Source organism: Sus scrofa, chromosome 16 (genome assembly GCF_000003025.6).
Source record: "Sus scrofa isolate TJ Tabasco breed Duroc chromosome 16, Sscrofa11.1, whole genome shotgun sequence".
NCBI lineage: Eukaryota > Metazoa > Chordata > Mammalia > Artiodactyla > Suidae > Sus > Sus scrofa.
The window spans coordinates 25,186,781-25,208,426 of record NC_010458.4 but is presented as its reverse complement, the minus strand read 5'-3'; the positions used below and the strand labels follow the sequence as shown (position 1 = coordinate 25,208,426).

The 21,646-nt window shown below is 37.9% G+C and overlaps 1 long non-coding RNA gene across 1 annotated transcript in view; it reads left to right on the top strand.

Annotated features, from left to right (window-relative positions):
• Positions 1–18,268, top strand: part of LOC106506472 — a 344,483-nt gene extending 326,215 nt beyond the window's left edge. Inside the window, exon 3 of the long non-coding RNA XR_002339539.1 lies at positions 15,836–18,268. This is a non-coding gene — a long non-coding RNA (uncharacterized LOC106506472). The remainder of the gene's footprint in view (positions 1–15,835) is intronic.

Below are 21,646 nucleotides of genomic sequence, written 5' to 3'. Positions count from 1 at the left end.
TGCTAAGAAATTATAAAAGAATAGAGACCCACCCATAGAATTAAATTCTCCATGATACAGATAGTACCTAAGCCAACACCAGCATATCTCCTCCTTTTTATCTTTTTGTCTTTTTTTTGTTGTTGTTGTTTTGTTGTTTGTTGTTGTATGTTGCTATTTCTTGGGGAGTCCCTCCAATATGGAGGTTCCCAGGATAGGGGTTGAATCGGAGCTGGTAGAGGCCTAACGCCAGAGACAACAGCAACTCAGGATCCGAGCCGGGTCTGCAATAACAACAGTTTCAGTGAACAGGCCAAGCCAGTCATTAACCACTATGGCCAAGGGCAGGACCGAACATAATCTCTGTCCTCAGGTCTGATTCTTAAGCACTTGCATTCGTAACTGGACCATCCACAGGATATGGATGCTAATAATAATAGTATCCTCAGCCTGGATAGGTTTTCCCTGAGTGTATCTCATTATTTTCCAGTGACTGTCGGATCTTACCACTAACCTTTTGGGTGAGTGACTGGACTTCTGTTTATTTAGCTCATAATAAGAACAAAAGCTTAAATTGACTGAGTTCTTACTATGTACTAGGGGCTTCATACCCATAATTTATTTAATAAAGGAAATTTAATAATCTCATTTTATGGAGGAGAAACTGAGGTATTGATATCTTAGTTGCTTGCTCAAAGTCATGTAGCTGTAATGGATGAGCCAGAATTTATACCCATTTCTGTTCTATTTCAAAGCCCAAGCCCATAGTTAACGGTGTAAGATTACTGTGCACAAGGCAGATGTTTAGTAAATGAAATTTTTCTCAAGATACTTGTTAAATTGTTCAATTCATTGCTAGAGCAGATCAGTGAGGATCCAATTTGTTAGTTTGTTTAATACCAACAAAGACAAAAAAGAGTCTCAACAGCATATCTGTTGATTTGAAATAGAACCAGGCAATGAACAAAAGGTTTTTTTTCCCCCAACATTTGTACTAATGAATAAAAGGAAGGTGAAGTATTTATTCAGTCTGGTCAATGATAAGAGACTCATGTTACGAATTAAGAGCACTTCTATTTTTTTCTCAATTAACCATAACTTTTAATATTCTCTGGTTAGAAGGTTATATGGGAAATGGGAAATTAATAAGGCTCATAGCTTTGAGATGATTAATGCAATATTCTGTCCTTTAGCCTATACTTGGTTTTCAAGTAAAGGAAGATGGTATGTCATTGAAAGGGCATGTACAGTTTATCCTTTTCCATCCTTTTTCTCTAGGGCTCTCACTTTCTATATTCACTATATTTCTCAACAACACTTTTGAGTTGACTTTCTATAGCTAAGGATATATAAAGGTAATTATTTTCAACAGTCAAATAAATAGCTCTTGTTCTTTTACCCACCTCCTGCCTCTAGAACCACAAAGGTCTAGACCCATTTCCCAGAGATTCTGATTCATTAAGTGCATGATTTAGAAAATCTCTACTATTGATTTGGTTAAGTGACAAGAACCTCTGGCTAAGAAAATCAGCTCCAGATTTGTGATCCATGCCTCTCTAAAATTCTAAGGAAAATTTTAAAATCCATAAAAATTTGTGTTTTTCTTCGCATTATTCCCAAAACTGTGTGTTCACCATGGACTGCCTTCCCAAGAGTTGAACAGGATGGGGATAAATTATGAACAGACTTTATATCCAGAATTTCTCAGCTCCTAGTGAGTGTTTCACGAACAATTGAGTCCTGGAGAATCCCTTTTATCTGCATAACAGATGTAGAGATAGTGTGTTTTCAAAGCCATTTCTGTACTCATGAACCCAGGGACATGTGTGTGTGTGTGTGTGTGTGTGTGTGTGTGTGTGTGTGTATTAGTTTACTAGGGCTGGAGTAGCAAATGATGACTTAAAACAACGTAAACCTATTCTATGTTCTAAAAGCCAGAAGTCTGAAATCAGGGTGTTTTCAAGGCTCTACCCTCTATAGACTCGCCAGTGGTGGTGGTGATGGTGGGAGACCCTTCTCCTAGCTTGGTGGATGCTCAGGATTTCTTGGCTTGTGGTCATATCACTCCAATCCCTCCTCCATCTCCTTTGTATGTATGGCCTCTCCTATGTGTGTTTTTAACTCTGTGCCTATCTTTTAAGGACAGTTGACCCACCTAGGTAATCCTGGATAAATTCCTTACCTCAAGAGCTTTCATTTAATCACATCTTTTGCTAGATAAGGTAATATTCACTCTTTTGTCACATAATATTCATAGATTTCAGGGATTGGAAAGTGCGTGTATTTTTAAGAAGTCATTTTTTTTCAGCCAACCACAGTCACTCTTATGACCAGTTATCCTACCCAGAGAGTCTGAATGACTATATTTCTCTTCAAATTTCTGTGTAAGTCAAATAAACTGCATTTCATAAAAAGTAAAAACTTGGATTGATCCTAGGATGTTAATTACTATGGAAAAAAATAAAGTTGGATTTCTTTTCATTTTCACTGAATGCATTGTATTTTGTCTCTTGTATTGCATATAATTGTGTAAATACATCATTCATTATTTTAAAAAAATATCTATAGAGCACCAACTGTGCTCTGTGAACATGATGTTTGGCCCTGGGACACGAAAACACAAAGAGTGTGTTCCTTTTATTGAGCAGTCAGTAATCTAGACAAGAAGATATATGTATCATCATTTCATTCAATTTTTAACTGCTATTATATTTCCATAGCCAGGCTATGGATTCGCTCTTTTAATTTCTACTGCCACTCTTCTAGTTTGATATTGTTTATTCCAACTTTAGAGAGAAGAGAACCAAAAGAAAATATTAACTTAAGACTATGCACATAGTGGGAGGTAGCGCTTAGACCTAAATTCTTGCTGTCTGATTCCAGAGCTTGAGCTATCAAACACTGCATATGATGCAGTGATTATTCGATAGAATACTCTGTAATAATTTTTAGGTATGAGCATTCTCCTTTTCTAAGTGCTGTTCAATTATTTTCTCCTAGGCATACTCACGCTTTTCTACATGGTTTTGTCTTTTCTGATGCCTTCCTCTTGGGTGTTAGCATTTGTGGAAGTTCTCTTATGACTTCATTATGTGGGTTGTCCTCCTTCAGGATCTAAGACAAACAACAGTTTGGAGGCATTGCATCCTACTAGAAACAGCTCTCTGCATCTCCCCTTAACTTAGATGTGAAAATTAATAATTAGAGATGGTAATAAATTGTTCTTTTATAATGCAGCTTACAGATTCACCAATGATAGCAGAACTCCTGCATATTTGGTAATAACACAGGTATTTCCTCTAGTTTCTTCTGTAACTTTTGTGAGAACATTTAAGAATGGTCTTGTGGCATCTAAGAAGCTGACTGTTTAATTCTCATTTTCACAATCTTGATCCTTCTGCCTAAATTATAGTTTTTCTTGAAATAACTGATGCCATGAGAGGTCTTTTATTCTGTTGGCATATTCTTTATTTCTCTTTCTATTCACCAGAAGACCTGGCAGTAATAAATATTCAGCAGCATTCAATAAATTCACGTCAAATTATATTGACTGTTTATCATATAGTTTTAGTAAGTGTGAGATAACAGAAGAAAAGTTGGTGGATTTGTACAAAGTAATTTCCCAGTATACCGCCAAATGGACCAGTAATGTCACTATGGGGGAAATTGTAAGTAACAGCTAGAAAAATGGTTCAATGCAAGTTCCCACTGTGGCTCAGTGTGTTACGAGCCTGACTAGGATCCATGAGGATGTGGGTTCTGTCCCTGGCCTCACTCAGTGAGCTAAGAATCCGTCATTGCCATGAGCTGTGGTGTAGGCAGAAGACGTGCCTGGGATCCTGCGTTGTGTTGCTGAGGTGGAGGACTGTGGTAGAGGCCTGCAAATGCAGCTCTGATTTGAACTGTGGTCTGGGAACTTCCGTATGCTGCAGGTGCAGCCCTAAAAAGCCACACACACGCACAAATAGTTCAATGGCATTAGCAGAGCGTTTTAACAGTTCACTGTGGTTTTACTGAGGTCTGGGCTAAGTATGCACTTAGAAGGGACACACTTAGTGGTGGCTCCCCATTCCTACCTCATTCCAGTCTCTAGCCACAGCTTGCAAACTGGAAGCATCAGCTTAGATGATGCCGTGGTGGTGACTTTTTGTTTTCTTAGCTGGTTCTGCCCAAAATTGTTGTATCCAGGGTAACAGTAGTTTGTGGATCTCCTAATAAAAATGTCAAAGAACTAACAGGTGTGCAAAGTAGTTAATCATCAAGGAAGGTAGGGTGTTGCTTTTACCTCACAAAATATTTTAATTGTAATTTGGAAGTAGTAAATCACTCTGTAACTACTCCTGTCTTCAAATTATGTTTTCAGATTTTCAGCCTTTCCTTGTCTCAAAGAGCTTTCAACACTCTGTTAGATGTGGTCTGAAAGGGAGAACTGGCTGGAATACTAATTTCTCACATTTGTGAAAACAGCTCTCTTTGTATCTAGCTACAGAAATGAAAGTGTGATCTGGTGCCATTCATATATATTACTGTGATATAAGTAACTTTTTCACAAGTGACACCATTAAATTCTTACTGACTGTTTTTTTCTAGAACATCTCCCCTCTTTCAAGAATAAAGAGGTTCTGGATAGTGAAACTTTTACTTTGGAAAATCCTGTTCTCCTCTGTCCATAAGGGAACTTCCTTTCCATTCTCATGAAGAACTGTACTGGGTAAAATTCTAATCTTTCCCCTCATCTTCATCATTCACTCAGGAGTGGAAAACTTTTCTTCCCTTTCTTATCATCTCTTGTCTCTCCCTCTCACTCCTTATCCTTCTCTCTCTCTCTTTCTTTCTATCTCTCTCTTACACACACACACGCACACACACACACACACACACACATCCAGCATGCTCTCAAGAAGACTCTACTGCTTTCCTCTGTTTCTAGTTATTAAACAGAACACCACACAGGCATCTTTAGATACCTAACCCATCTAAATCCATCCATTTGGAAGGTGCATGGGTGTCTCAGTCTTCTATGGCTACAACTGGAGAGCTAGTTGTACTTGGGGTGGGAGGTAGAATCCCACTGTATTTTGTATTCCAACTTTATAAGAAAACATGGTTCCCGCTACCTTTAGACAATCCTCATTAGACTCTTGGATGTGCCCTTTAGCAGTTGGAAGTAGGGGAGAAGGGGTGAAAAATAAGGCTTCACTAACCTCTGGACTGTAGGAAGCAATATACTTGGAAGTGGTGACCTAGAGAATGATTTTGGAGCCATGAATTAATCTGCCCTCAGAGTAAAGGGTTTAGATATGGTTTATAAGCTAACATCAATCAATCAATCAATCAATCAAAAGAATGTCCCTGAGTATGTCCTCAAAACAGTGTTCTTGGATAAGCACTTCTTTCTCAGCATAAAGCTTCACAGACTTGAAGAGAGACTTCCTCTTGGTTATTTTAATGTGAAAGTATGTAATCTCTTCTTAACCAAAACTTATGTGGCCTTCTATTGTCAGGTACAAGTGGGGCACTATTGGATTAATGACTAAGGTGTTAATATATGTCTAAAATACCCACGTCTCTCTTTATTTTTCACTCCTGCGTTCTCTGTGCATCCTGCATTAGCCTTTGAAAAACATTAAGTCAGGAAAAATTGTTTTTCCTAGAGTGGTTAGCTTTATACCTTGAGCAATTCAGTTCTCTTCTGCTGATCAAATGTCTCTACCAACATTTAGGTGTGGCTGTCAATTGTCAGTTATTTTAAAAATCTTACCTAGTTTACTCTGATGCTATCTCCATATCTTTACAGGAGAAAAATTAAATTGAAGCTATAAATCCAAACGTATAAGTAGATTGTTGGTTTGTTTTATCTTATACGAAGCCTCTCATTTCATGGTTAAATTTTATTGCACACAGTCAAATCTCTTCTGAACAAATTTAGGCCATAACCCGATGACTATGGCTTGTGGTCATCCAATGGTGGGGATTGAAAATATGTGGTGGTCAGATTTTGGCTAAGTCTGTTTGCCAAGTGGAAATGGACATGATTATCTTGTGTTATTTGTTTTTCTTTCTTTTTGTTTTTTTAGGGCCACACCCATGGCATATGGAAGTTCCCAGGCTAGGGGTCTAATTGGACTGCAGCTGCCGGCCTACACTAATAGCCACAGCAATGCTAGATCGGGGCCTCGTATCTAGCAATGCTAGATCTGCAACCTATACCACAGCTCATGGCAAAACCCACTGAGCGGGGCCAGGAAGTCTTCATGGATACTAGTCGGGTTCATTACTGCTGAGCCACAACAGGAACTCCTATCTTATGTTATTTCTGTCTACAAGGTTTTTCACCTGTGTTATTTCTCCAAAATGAGGCTTTAAATTATCTGCTAGGAATTGTTTGGGACATCTGATATCCTTTCTCCTTCAGAATCTTTGTTTTTGCTAGATTAACAGTTATCCATGCCCTTTTTATTACAACAGTTGTAGTGATCATAGCAGTATCTATTGTTCTGGACACCTTTGCTATATTGTTATTAAAAATACTTGCTTCTTTTCTCTGGAAGAATTACACTTTTTTTTTTTTTTTTGGTCTTTTTTGCCATTTCTCGGGCCACTCTGCAGCATATGGAGGTTCCCAGGCTAGGGATCTAATCGGAGCTATAGCCGCCGCCTACACCAGAGCCACAGCAACGTGGGTTCTGAGCCGTGTCTGCAACCTACACCACAGCTCATGGCAATGCCGGATCCTTAACCCACTGAGCAAGGCCAGGGATCGAACCCAAAACTTCATGGTTCCTAGTCGGATTCGTTAACTATTGAGCTATGACAGGAATGCCAAGAATTACACTTTAGAGCTCTTTTCTGCAGGAGTTTTTTGCTTTTCTGTCCTTTTGAATTTATGTGGTAGAAGGCTTGCTCTGGATAGTGAATTGTGAGTAGTATTTTTTTTTATAATGATTTTTATTTTTTCCATAATGATTTTTATTTTTTCCATTATAGTTGGTTTACAGTGTTCTGTCAATTTTCTACTGTAGAGCAAGGTGACCCAGGCTGACACACACACACACACACAAACACACACATTTACATTCTTTTTCTCACATTATCCTCCATTGTGTTCCATCATAAATGACTAGATGGGATATTTCTGACCAAAAGTTTTCCAAATCAGCTGGTAGTTATCATTCTTTTTTCCCTCTACAAGTCACAGATGGAGGCTATCCTCATTCTGCAAGAATATGAGATAAAACTGTTGTAAGCTGATGACATTTTTTGGGTTGTTTGTTATTGAGAATAATGTAGACTAACTGACTAATAAAAACCCTTTGACTTAGCAGCTATGCCTCTAGGAATTCATTTTTAGCAATAACTTCACTGGTACAGAAACATAAAAAGTTAGAGATACTCATCACATTATTATAAAAATATCAAAAAACAAGAACCAAAACTTAATAGCGATTTCATTAAATGACAGCACATCTATACAGTGGAAAACTATGCAGTTATTAAAAATTTTTATGGCATATATTTACATATATTTTTATATAATTATATATATATGTCTTTATCTATGTAGAAGTATCATGGAAGGATATCCAAAGATATTGGTAAGTAAAAAATGGTATAACAGAAGTGATTCTATTTTAGCAAAATGAAATATTCATCAAAAGAATACACCCTGAGCATCAAGAATATTTATAGGAATAGAATCATTATAATAAGCATCAAAGACAGACCTGAAGGAGAAGTCATAACATTGTGCAAGGAAGGCATATGGGTGAGAGAAGAATCAGGGAAATCCTGGGCTGTTAGCTTTACCTTTTGAATAATGTAGAGAAGGCAGAGGAGGACAATGCTTTTCTTCCTCTCTTACTCACTGCCTTTGTAAATGCAAGCCACGGAAGCAATTTAGATGCAATACATCTTTGAACATGAACCTAATAATCAATGAATTGAATGTTGAAGCTGAAATCAGCTCCAGGGTAATGTATGATTTAAACCAGAGTGTAAAAAAAGAAATACCCTCAAAGGCTTTACCGTCCCCCAGACAGCATTATTCTCTGTCATGTTTCTTCTTTTTGTTTACTGTTTGCTCTTTATTCTTTACCTATTTGTTGTATTCCCAAGTTCTAAAATTAGAATCACTAACGTTACTTAAAACACTTGTTAGATGAACTAATGATCTGGCTTTTTTCTAATACTTCTATCTCTTGCTTTATACTTGCTGAAATCTTCTTAAGTGTGTGCTTCTGAATTCTGTGACTTAATTTTTGATCACATATACCATGACATGGGACAATATGGTTGGTTAAATATAGTGCTTGCTGCTGTGACTTGTGCCTATCTTGGGCCTCTTTACCCTCAAATCCTTCCACCATTGGCTCTCTTCTGTATCACAGGAAAGCTGACCCCTGCAGGCTGCAATTCCCAGGCTCCTATGACAGCTGGCTTCCTCCTGGGATTGGCCAAGAGGAGGCATCCATAGATATTTGAGGGTAAATGAAGGGAAAACCCAGGATACTCCTTTTGCCCGTGCAGTGTTTTGCTATCCAGCTCTGAGACTATAGCATCTTTTGATCAAGTTCAAAACTGGGTTCCAGATTCTACGAAGTGACTCTGGCTCTAGGATTCAAATAAAAAGAACAAAATAATGCCACTTGCAGCACATGGATGGAACTAGAAATTCTGATACTGAGTGAAGTAAGTCAGATAGAGAAAGATAAATACCATATGATATCACTTATATCTGAAATCTAATATATAGCACAAATGAACCTTTCCACAGAAAAGAAAATCATGGACTTGGAGAACAGACTTGTGGTTGCCAAGGGGGAGGGGGAGGGAGTGAGATGGATTGGCAGTTTGGGGTTAATTGATGCAAACTGTTGCCTTTGGAATGGATTAGCAATGAGATCCTGCTGTGTAGCACTGGGAACTATGTCTAGTCACTTATGATGGAGCATGATAATGTGCAAAAAATAGAATGTGTACCTGTGTGTTTAACTGGGTCATCAAGCTGTACAGTAGAAAATGACAGAACAGTGTAAACCAGCTATAATGGAAAAAAATAAAAATCATTATACAAAAAAAAAAAAATTACCTTCTCGAATTGGACCTCCAGCTTAGGGACATTAGGTGGCCTCAGTATCCCATTGCTTGTGTAACCCATTTCCTGCATTAAATATCCTCTATTAGGAGTAATTAAATCAGCTTATGTTTTTCTGTTTGTGATCTGACATAAAAATTATTGTGAGTGTTTACTTCAAAATATGATTTGCTGTTGTCATGAGGGAAAAATGAGATTTGACGTATCGTAACTTTTTTAAGTTCAAAGATGTCATCTGCAGTAAAAATCAAAATTTAAGGAAATACTTTCACAGGGACTCAAGATTAACTTTTTTTCCCCTGGGTGGTTACAGTGAGGATGGAAAGATTTATGCTATGTGATTCTAAATAAGTAGTTTTGCTCTATATAAACAAGCCAGTCTTGCTTACTCTAAAGGTGCCATTGCAGCTATGGACATGATTTATTACACTTGAGATGGAGATGACCACTTTCTAGTCGTATGGAATGCCATGTTGTCTTAAAAGAGAGAAAGACCAGTCTAGGCAGTATCTTCTGTTCTCTTTGTGTGTAGTCCTTGCAGATCTGTGAAGGGTCTCTCTTTGCTGAGCCTGATTCTGACTGGGCTTTATCCTGGCCCTTGGCTCTCCTTTCCAACAGTTGGAAAAATGAAAACTCCAGCTCCAGACCACATGCTCTATGTCGCACCTCAGTTTTCAGCTACACCCACGAGAGGCTTCATTTCCACATTTCATTCCTGCAATCCTTGAATTTCATATTATGATTTATATGTTCACCTCTGAGAAGGAGGTGAACATCAGCAGACTGGAGATGTGCCCTCTCTCTGTACACAGTTGATACATACTTCATGTGGTTATCTTTACTTCAGAGTTGTAATAATGTATATACCAAGACAAGAGCAATGAAATAAAACACTGTGCTTGGAAAGGTAGTATTGTATAATGTTTAAGAACTTGTGCGTGTGGACATGGGTCCTTACTTTGCCATTTAACCAGTTATGGAAACTCAACAGGTTACTTCAAATCACTAAGTCTTCATTTCACTACCTGTCAGATAGAGATGAAAAGATTTACACTACCAAACAGGCATCTTTGCGTATTAAATAAATGTTTTATAAATGACTGGAAAATGGAAATATAGTAAACACTCAAGACTTGTAAGCTATTATGATGTCGATGAAAGTGAGGGTGGTGCCCGTATAGCTGAGTCTAATGAGAAGCCTGATTAATATATTTAATACTAAGTATGGCCTGGTGTATTTTAAGTTCTCTGAAGAACTGGTGTATATTTATGACCATATTTCTATATATGAGTTTTTATATACTTCTTTTATTTATAAAATAAAGTCCCAAGAATACTTAGGTCAAGTCTAGGAAAAAAAAAAAAAAAAGGGAGTTATAGCTAAATAAGGTCCTGTTTCTCTTGTTTTTTTTTTTAAGTCAGGTAGGAATCTATGGAGGGATCTGGAAAACAATAAAGAGTCAGTGCCCTGCTACTTAAAATGTTCAAACCAACCTCGAGATGCAGCACAGACCTTCTCCTGTCTAGCTGCAGCATTCTTCTGGATGTAATACAACGCAGGACAATCACCCTGAATCACGAGGCGCCTCTTTAAACGGCCTCATGGTAAAATAGAAGAGAACAGACAATCCATTTCCAACAGAGGACATGTCTCCCACCTTTTCCTTAATCCCCACCCTCAGTTCTACCTGATTGAAGAATAATGCAATCATCCAGAGATCTTACATTTGCTGGGTTCCATCTGACCTAAATGTGTATGTTCTGAAATCTTACCATACTGATCTATCTTTCCCCCACTGCTTTTGCAGTTTCATCCTTCTTTATTTCCTGAACTTGAAACAGTGCAGTTTCTAAAAGTTCTGTTCTAGATCTTCTCAGCTTGTCACTCCATGTTTTTTTTTTTTTTTTTTTTCCCTAAGCAATCTAGGAGAGCCACATCCCATAGTCATCTCTCCATGGACAACTCAAGCTTGTGTATTTCAACCCCAACTTCTGAGTATTTGCCCATACATTCAACCAATAACATTTACATTCATATACCTTCTGGGTATTTCAAAATGAATATGCTCCGAATGATACTTGTGTGCACCCGCTCTAAGTGTGTTTTCATTCATTATTTCTTGTCTCAGCAAATGGGAGCAAAATCCACAAGCTTTACAGGTCAGAGACCTCAGTGTATCCTTCTCCATCAAATTCATATCTAAATAATTATTATGTCTTATTGATATTATACTGATACTTCTTAAATGTTTTATCAATTCGTCTACTTCCTTCTCTACCACCATCACATATCATCTTCCCCTCACAAGGTCTCCCTCTCCCTGTTCTTGCTCTTTTGGGTCCAACTTTCATAAAAGCCAAATACCTTTTATTTTCAGCTTCTTATTTAGAAAGGAGTATAGGTTCATAGGAACTTATAGAGAAACATACAAGGAAGTCCCATGTGTCTTCTCCTCAGTTTTCTTCATACTAATATCTTACACAACTACAGTACAATATCAAAACCAAAAAGTTGACAATGACATAATCAATAGAATTAATTCAGATTTCATCAGCTATTTCATCGGCTATTCATGCACTTGTGTGTGTATGCGTAGCTCTATGCAATTTTAACACATGTGTAAGCTTTGTGTCACCTCCATCACAATCCAAACACTAGACTGTATTATGTAAGACTCCCCATGTTACCCCTTTATAACCATACCCATCCCTTCTGCTGTATCTAATCCCACAGAATACTGTTGGCACCTTGATCTTGGATTTTTAGCCTGCCTCACTGTGTGGAACACATGTCTGTTGTTTAGGCCAATCCAACTCAGTCCCTGCTGGTGTCATCTATAGCTATCAAAGGTACTTCCCTGGGCCATCTGGTGTCACTGGACCAGCTTCTGCAAGGGGAGAGGAGAGTAGAAGCCACTGGGCCTGGCCCTCCTGTGATCCTGAGAGGAGGGTGGGGAGACATGAACCTCTGCTGCTGCTGCCCCTGCCAAGAACAGGAATGCCCAGAATCTGGGTTGTGCAGTAATGACTGGGGTGCTTGGAGCTTTCTGCTCTTGATGCTGCAGTGGATCAGACTGCTGCCAGGTTTGGATTATGGAACAAGGGCTAAGACTTTCCACTGTGTCTGCCGTGCTTTCCTTTCCCCAGTCCTTGACCAGAAAGGACAAGCTTTTCTCTAGAGTTATTTTTGTTTTGCCTGTGCCTGCTGGTGGTTCTGGGCTTGACAGCTCTCTTGTGCCCAGTCTAGGAGCATAGGGGAGATGAAAAGGAAACTGAGGGAACTTCACCATATGGTCAGTCTTAGTGGCCTCAGGTTCTTAGCCATCTGCCTTCTTTCTTCCCCTCTAGCCAGTGCTGTTGCCACTCTTTCAGCTTACTTCCAGAATTCTTTTGCCATTATCTAGTGGACAATTTCCGGGGTATTTTTTTTGTTGTATTTATAAAGGAGCACAGAAGAAATTGGCTCTGGAACAGGAGCCAAATAATCTTTTAAGAAAATAAGTGAGTTCAGATTATTGGACATTAAAATCATTGATAGGCTTTCTGAATTCCACTCAAATGGTCTTCTTTCAGAGTTCTGAATATTCTGAATACACCATACTCCATTTCTTTTCAGATACTTCTCTACTGATCTTTTTTCTGTACATTTTTTTCTCCCTTCACAATCTCCCATCTTCTGTTCTCAAGAACCCCTTGCACATCCATTAATTCCTATTTATTTTTAAGAACTCAGTTTAAAAATGCAAATCAGGAGTTCCTGTCGTGGTGCAGCAGAAACGAATCCAGCTAGGAACCATGAGATTGCGGGTTTCATCCCTGGCCTTGCTCAGTGGGTTAAGAATCTGGCATTGCCGTGAGCTGTGTAGGTCACAGACGCGCCTTGGATCTGGCATTGCTGTGGCTGTGGCATAGGCCGGCAGTTGTAGCTCTGATTAGACCCCTAGCCTGGGAACCTCCATATGCCTCAGGTGCGGCCCTGAAAAGACAGAAAGACCAAAAAAGAAAAAAAATGCAAGTCATTACTACAGTGATGTACCACCTCATATCAGTCAGAATGGTCATCATTAATAAGTCTACAAATAACAATGCTAGAGAGGGTGTAGAGAAAAGTAGCCCTTCTATACTGTTGATAGGAATGTAAATTGGTACAAGCACTATGCAGAACGGTATGGAGGTTCCTCAGAAAACTTAATATAGAACTCATATGATCCAGTAATACTACTCCTAGGCATATATCCACATAAAATTATAGTTCAAAAGATACATGCACCCCTATGTCCATTGCAGCACTGTTCACAATAGCCAAGACATGGAAACAACCTAAATGTCCATCAATAGATAAATGGCCTAAGAAGATGTAGTACATATATACAATGGAATACTCCTCAGCCATAAAAAAGAATTAAATAATGCCATTTCCAGCAACTTGAATGCAACTAGAGATTCTCATACTAAGTGAAGAAAGTCAGAAAGACAAAGACAAATACCATATGCTATCACTTATATATGGAATCTAAAATATGGCACAAATAAAAAAAATAAATAAAATGTGGCACAAATTGAACCTATCTACAAAACAGAAATAGATTCATAGACATGGAGAACAGACTTGAGGTTGCCAAAGAGGATGGAGGAGAGAGTGGGATGAATTGGGAGTCTGGAGTTAGTAGATAGATGCAAACTATTCCATTTAGAATAGATAAGCAATGAGGTCCTACTGTATATAGCACGGGGAACTTATGTCCAGTCTCTTGGGACAGACCATGATGGAAGATAATATAAGAAAAGGAATATGACTGGATCACTTTGCTGTACAGCAGAAATTAGCACAACATTGTAAATCAACTCTAGTTTAGTAAGAAAAAAAGAAACGAAAAAATAAAAACTGAACTCAAATATTATTTAGTTAAGGAAATCTTCTCTCACTCCCCACATCAAATCAGATCCTCTTGTTATACACTGTTGTAGTCCCTCTGACCTCCTCTATTTTCATCTACTGCAATTATAATTAAGCTAATGGTTGTACAGTTAACTTTTTACTATCTCTACCCACCCATTGCTAGAAGGCAAGCTTTTAGGGTCTGGAGCTATCTTGTTCCTCACTGATCTCCCCAGTACTTACCAAGTATCTGAATACATAGAGTTTTTTGTTACTTAAATTTCAAGAATTCTATGTGTACCTAGAATTTTCCATTTTCAAAAAGTTTTGAAGTCATTAATTATATAAATATCAAAACACTCCTCAGCATTTAAGAAATTAAAAATCATACTGCAGTGAGGATACAGTTGTCCTCTTCTCAGAGCTCAGTTTGAGAACATTCCTCCACCTACCAAGGGGGAGTTTATAGTAAAAACATCTTTTCATGGCAAATCAGTAGTTTAGCTCTAAAATGTACCCTTCACTAATTTCTCCCATCATTATTTACTCTAATAAACCAGGCATGGGACAAGATCCTGGCAAGACAAGGGTGAACAAGTTGGTCCATAGTTTTTCTTTGCTAAAGGAGTTGGAAAACACTGAGTGATCTGTATGGAGAATCCATGAAGACCAACAGCTATGGTGTTTCTTACTTGAGAATCAATTTCAGTGTCTACTATTTCTAGTTTTTGCTCAACTAAAAGCAACAGAGGAAAATTCTCTCTCGAACAATAAACCACAGAATTAAAGGGAAAAAAATCATTTTGGGAAAAAAAGTCAAGATGCCCATAGGCAAGTAGTTTTTTCTAACTTTGCAAGGGCTTTGGTGCATTCTGTTTGGATTAGTTACTTAATACAGGAAGAAGATCTCAAGTAACAATGTGTTGCACAATGTTCTTCAGGAAATCTCATGTTAAAAGTAATGCCACCACCAATGTAAAGTGGCTTTTATTTCCTCAGCAGAGTTTATAAACTGAATTTTCTTCCAGTAAATATACTGCAACAGTAGTTGTGAGAAGAGAAGAAGCGACAGCTCCCTAGCACTTCCTGACACTAAATAAAACAAAATTCCAAATCCTCAAATATTGTGGCTGTCTTTCCTTCAGTAATAAATAAATTAAACTCTGTTCACTTGTTTGCTAGCATTCCAGTAAGAAGAATAAATTCTAACATTTCAAGTTTTGGACTTGACATTTGAAAAGGTAGTTGAAAAAGATATTGATGCTCATCATGTGTTCTTAGGTTGATATTTTGTATTTGTAGCCTTTCTATATATTGGATATTTCATATTTGTTGTTTAAAAGAGAAAATGACCCCATGTAGGACAATTATAACAGACCTCTAAATTTGCCATGATCTTAGATAATCAATCAGGCAGCTGATATATGAATAAGTGGATCGTTTTTCTACCACTGATAGACTGGGTAAATTTACTGATTAAATGAAATCAGTTAAAAGTGTAAAAAACTGAATTATTGGACTTAAGGATGGTCTTCAATTATATGTTCTTCTCTGTTTTAAGTTTGGAACCAGAGTAGAACAAATGGAGGTCAAAGTAGCAACTAAGCTATGTGACTTCAGTGTGTGACTGCAAGCAGAATTCCTCTTCCCTGGATCTTAATCTAAACCTTAAGATGAGTACAAGTGTGTTTGTTTAAAAGTAGGTACACAGATCCTTTGACATTTCTCCCTTCAAAAAGTAGAATGTAATTCTTCTCCCCTTGAGTGTAGAGAGATTCAGTGACTTGCTTCCAAAAAAGGAAAACATGGCAGATGTGATGCCTGTGACTTCTGACACTCGGTCATAAAAGGCATTGTCATTCCCTCCTTGTTCTTTCTTTTAGACCTTTCACTCTGGGGAAAGACAGCTGCCATGTCGTGAGGACACTCAACCAATCTACAGCAAGGTCCACATGGTGAGTAACGCGGCTTCCTGCCAACAGCTGTGTGATCGAGTAACTTGGAAGCAAACACTGAGAACTCTGGCTCTTATTTAAAAGCCCGTGAGTAATTACCAAGGCTTTAACTGGCAGGTCTGATGGGAGAAAGCTGCCCTCTCTGGGCCAGACCTGTGTACAACTAGTGCATTACAGCCTGTGAAGAGAGCTGCAGTCAGCCATTCAGGTTTCCTGGCCAGTCATATTCTTCACATATTTGATTTCTTGGTTTTGATGGGCACCCGCATTCTGAGGTCTCTTTATCTGAGGTCATCTCCAGGTACCTCTGCTGAGGCCTCTTTACTGGGGGGAGGAGGAGGAAGAAATCTTGAATTCACCGAGGACGGTGTTAGGAAGGCTTCTCTAAGGAAGTAATAAGTGAACTCAGATCTAAATGATACTAAGAGCTAACTAGATGAAATAGGAACTTGTGAATAGGTAAAAGGGGTCTTAGCCTAAGGAGTAGCATGTACTCACCCAGAATTCTGGCCTCATGACTGTGAGGCTTCATAATGTAAGTAGGGAGAAAAGCAAGATGAACTAAAATCATCTCCAGAACGCTGACCTAGGCACTGACCCCAGTGTGCTTGCTTTTTGGAAGCAGGAGGTGCACAATGCATCCTGTTTCTTAGCAGGAAGAGTCTAAAGAGTGAGAAGAAAAGGCTGAATTGTATATATTCAGTTCTTTTCTCAATCTTACCCTTAAGAGTGACATACCTTTTCACTAGAGGGGGCAGATAAGGGAAAACAGCTCCACCAATGGACCACATAGGGCCTTAGTGAGGTTGTATTTTTCCACGTGTTGTTACAATGATCAGCATCCTGAGGACATTTTATAGGTCATAAAATCAGCAAGTGTTAACTGTGATAATTTGGACACCAGTGATTTGGGCTCTTGGCAGGGCAAAAAAACATGAAGCTTTTGATGAATAAGATTATGGACATGGTCCTTGATCAGGAGCAGATGGTTAAATTTGTTGCTGTAATCAGTTTGTCTTCAATTCAATGCCGATTTATTTGTGGTCATTTCATTGTTTTCTCCACTGAGACATTAAAAGACTAGTAATTAACTTGAAGGAAAAAAGAAAAGTGTGAATTCCATAAAAGTACCTTCATTAAGTTCTTTATATTCTCTTCTTCATCTGTCATGATAGTACATTGAACTACGTATTCCTTATATCTGTTTAACAAATGTGTATTCGAGAACTACTGTGTGTTGAGCTGTGTACTAAATCTAGTGAACAGAATGCTGGGAAAAACAGAAAAAACATTATTTCTGAAGTCAAAAAGCTTATACTCTACTAAAGAAACAAATATCAATAGAATAATTCCAAAAAAGTAAATGTAAAATTATACTTGTAATAGCTGCTAAGAACAGATGCATGGTACTGTGGTAGCCACTAAGAAGGGATTTGACTTAGATGGGGAGTAGAAAAGACTTCTCTCAAGAAATAGTATTTAAGCTGAAATCTGAGAGGCAAGTAGTAATACCTGAGGCCAGAAGAGTGGAGATAGGAAGGAGATTTTCCAGCCTGAGAAAATAGCTTGTGTGACTGCCACCTGGCCGCAGGCAGTGTGGTTAAACATAAGGGGTGGATGAGGCCTCTTGTGTCTATACCCAATTCAGAATGTGAGTGACTGTTCATCTGACTTTTTCAAACATCATATTTTCCTGGACAAAACAACAAATGGATGCTGGAGTTGGGAATTTATTTGCCTGAAGTATTCAATTAGGGTAATGCTAGCTATCGAAACAAGGAAATTAAAATTCCAGTGGCTTAACATAATAGAGTTTTCTTTCTATTCCTGAACAAGTATACTGGGATGTACTGTTTGGTGGTGGCTTTGGGGTGTTTCAGGGACTCAGGCACCTTCCATCTTGCAGCTCCACCATCTACTAGGCTCCAACAGGTGGAGGGAGGCAGCAAAGAGTGTACAACTGCTTCTGTTATAAATGCAGGCTCAGAAGTAATACACACATTTATTGGTGTGAATTAGTCATGGGATTGGACTTTTATGCAAAGGGCTTCTGGGGAATGTACTCATTGCCTGGGAAGATGCCTCTGGGAAATACCTACTGTATTCTAGAATAGGGAACATAATTTTCTGTGTGGACAGCTAACATCTTTACCGCACGTACTGAATGAATGCAAATTGCTGATTAGTTATGCAAATATACTCCAACTTTGAATTTCACCGCTCTCTGGGAAATTATGTAACATTTTCAAAACAACGTGTTGATTTTTTATTACTCAATGAATTTCTTACATTTGTAGTTGTACAATGATTGGCACAATCCAATTTTATAGGATTTCCATCCCATAACCCCAGCACATCCCTCCACCCCCCAAACTGTCTCCTTTGGAGATCATAAGTTTTTCAAAGTCTGTGAGTCAGTATCTGTTCTGCAAAGAAGTTCATTCTGTCCTTTCTTCAGATTCCACATGTCAGTGAAAGCATTTGATGTTGGTTTCTCATTGTGTGACCAACTTCACTTAGCATGCTAATTCTAGGTCCATCCATGTTGCTAAAAATGCTGGTTCCTTTTAGTGGCTGAGTAATATTCCATTGCATATATGTACCACATCTTCTTGATCCACTCCTCTGTCGATGGACATTTAGGTTGTTTCCATGTCTTGAAACAAGTGCTGCAATGAACATTGGAGAAAAGAAACATGTTGATTTTTAATTTTGAAAGTAAACATATGCTATTTGGCATTTTGGAATGAGGTATGCATATCTTCATGATGAAAGATATTTTTATGATATTTTTATAAAAGGAAAAAATCATTCCCTAGCAGGTGGAGAGAAATTAGTTACAATGGCTTGTCTTCTTTGGGAACGTGGTCTTTGATAATTTCTCTCAAGCCTTGAGCAACTAATTTTATGGTTGGATCCACAATCAAATGCAAGTGAGAAAAGAGGACTTCTTAAATAAGCCTTTATAATTTCTTTTTCTACCTGCAGACCTCTTCATTTATGACAGAAAACTAACCCAAATATGAGTATATTAAAGGTTCAATTTGAGGTATTTTATTTTTGTCATTCTTAAAATCTCATTGGTTCATCTGAACTTTTTTGTGATAAAATTTATAATGGAAAATACTACAAACGTGTGTGTTTGGTCTGCCTAAAAGGAGCTGTAGGGATTAGATAAGGTGGGAGAAGTATTAAAGCCGAAGAAATTATTACCCACTGTACCACCTTAGCACTGGAGTGAGTGGCAAATGTGACTTTAGCCCCAGAAATATTAAAAGCAGGAATTATATCTGACTCATCCATTCAAGGGTGGAAAACTAACCGGAAGTCTTACTTCAGCCTAAGAGTGATAAAGCGCCAGTTGCTGAGATCCTGACCTGATGTACATAAATTAAATAATAATGGCAAAATATTACGTCTGTGTAGTGCTTTGTGATTTCCAAAGCACCATCTGGGATTGGTATTTATCACCGTTGCAATACAGCAATAAAAATAGTCAGACAGTTATAAAGTTACTCACTTAGGAGAAGTTAGGTATGCAAAATCTTTCGGTTAAGGTGCCCCAGGAGTTGAGTGTTCCTAGTATTTATAAACTTCCACTTAAGTTTGAATTTATGTCACTTCTTGTTCTCATGTTGATTGAGTACATTTTAAGTACAACCCAAATTTACTAATACTCATGAATAACCTTTCAGACTGGGTGAGCTAGGCTATTATCTAATTGGACTTTTTACCACCAGGTATTGACGTAATCTGGGATCCTTAGTAATCCTGGGTTCTAGGTTTTTTTCTGGGCACTTATGAGTTTTATGTCCTTGATCAAATTTCTTAGCTCGGAGTCTGTTTCTTTATCTGTAAAATAGAGATAACAATTCTTGTTCTTATCAGTGTCATGAAATGCACCTGGGTAATTTATGAAGATTGAGACCAGTTTTTATAAATCTTATATGTTCTACAAATAGAAGTGATTATTTGGCTTTGTCTTCCTTATTGGTTTTTATAATCCAACTCAATCCAGAAATAAATGGATCTAGACCACGGGGTTGAGCCTAACTGAAATTGGTTCTTGGGATAACAAATTTGTTTTATGATTTCTTAATCTTAAGTTGACCACCTATCCTAGTTTGTCCAGGATTTTCTGAATTTTAACACTGAAAGTCCAGTGTCCTGGTAAACCCTTCAATTCTGAGAAAACCAGGATGGCTAGTGACCCTACCTTGACTTTCCAATTCTAAGAATCTTTCTCAGAAATAGTTTTTAATCATATCTTATTAATATGAGATCTTCCTTTGGAAAGAATATCCCTTCTATATGAGTCCATTTATTTTTCAGAATATGGATTATATTAGACTTTCATCCAAAATCCATGGCAAAATAATAATGAAGTTTAAGTGTCTCCATAATGACATAGGACTTGTATACAAAGATACGTTTTCAATCCCTTCCTTATTAACAGGTATGATAACTTCCCCTCCAGCAGTTCTGGCATATAGAAGTTCCCAGGATAGGGGCGGAATCAGAGCTGTAGTCGCCGGCCTGCACCACAGCCACAGCAATGCCAGATCTGAGCCATGTCTGTGACCTACACCACAGCTCATGGCGATGCCAGATCCTTAGCCCACTGAACAGGGACAGGGATCAAACCCAAGTCCTCATGGATACTAGTTGAGTTTGTAACTGCTGAGCCCCCATGGGAACTCCTCCTCCAGCACTTATTGTATTTAATTGAACTACTTGATCATCCATCTCCTTCATTAGATCTAATAAGGAATCCAGTCATGTTCATCTTTGATTCTGACTGGCACAATGGAAACACCTAGGAAATATACAATTAACTGAAATATAGAGCTTAAACTTGTATTGCTCAACCCTTATAAAAGTCAGAGTTTTGATGATCCATAAAATGTGCATAATAAAAATTTCATTAAGCCTCATAGAGTTTAGTGAGCCTTAAATAAAATAACATGAAAAATGTTAATTACTTTTGTAAACTGTAAAGTATAATAAAATTTAAGTTTGAGAAAGGATTGCTATTAATGTTTAATAGCTTTCACATTTTAATATTCTTTCAGTCTGCCATAACTCCTGGAATCTTGATTTGATCTTTGAATATTAAATTTTTACTTCTATCCAAAAGTTTGTCATTTATCCTATACATAAATGACCACAGGATAATGTGAAATGGACATGAATATAGGCATTTACAAATTAACATCATCATATATAAATATAATAAGAAATGTGGATGCATTTAAGTTCAGTCTAGTTTATTTCCTGAAAGACTTTGCTCGAGTCATCTATGTTAATGTTGTGCAATAGTTGGTAAGCCAATGAAACAGCAATAAATTATATGTTTGTTGCCAAATAAATTAAGTCTTTATTGCAACATGATTCATGGTTGTCTCAAATTTATTGCTGATTAGAAAGCCTTGCTCAGGAGTTCCATTTGTGGCCCAGCGGTTTATGAACCTGACTAGTATTCATGAGGATGTAGGTTCAATCCCCGGCCTTGCTCAGTGGGCTAAGGATCCACAGTTGCCGTGAGCTGTGTTGTAGGTTACAGATGTGGGTTGGATCCTGCTTTTCTGTGGTGTAGCAACTGCAGCTTCAATTTGATCCCTAGCCTGAGAATTTCCATATACTGCAGGTGTGGCCCTAAAAAGCACACACACACACACAAAAAAAAAAAAAAAAAAAAAAGAGAAAGAGAAAGTCTTGCTCAAATGCTATCATATCCAG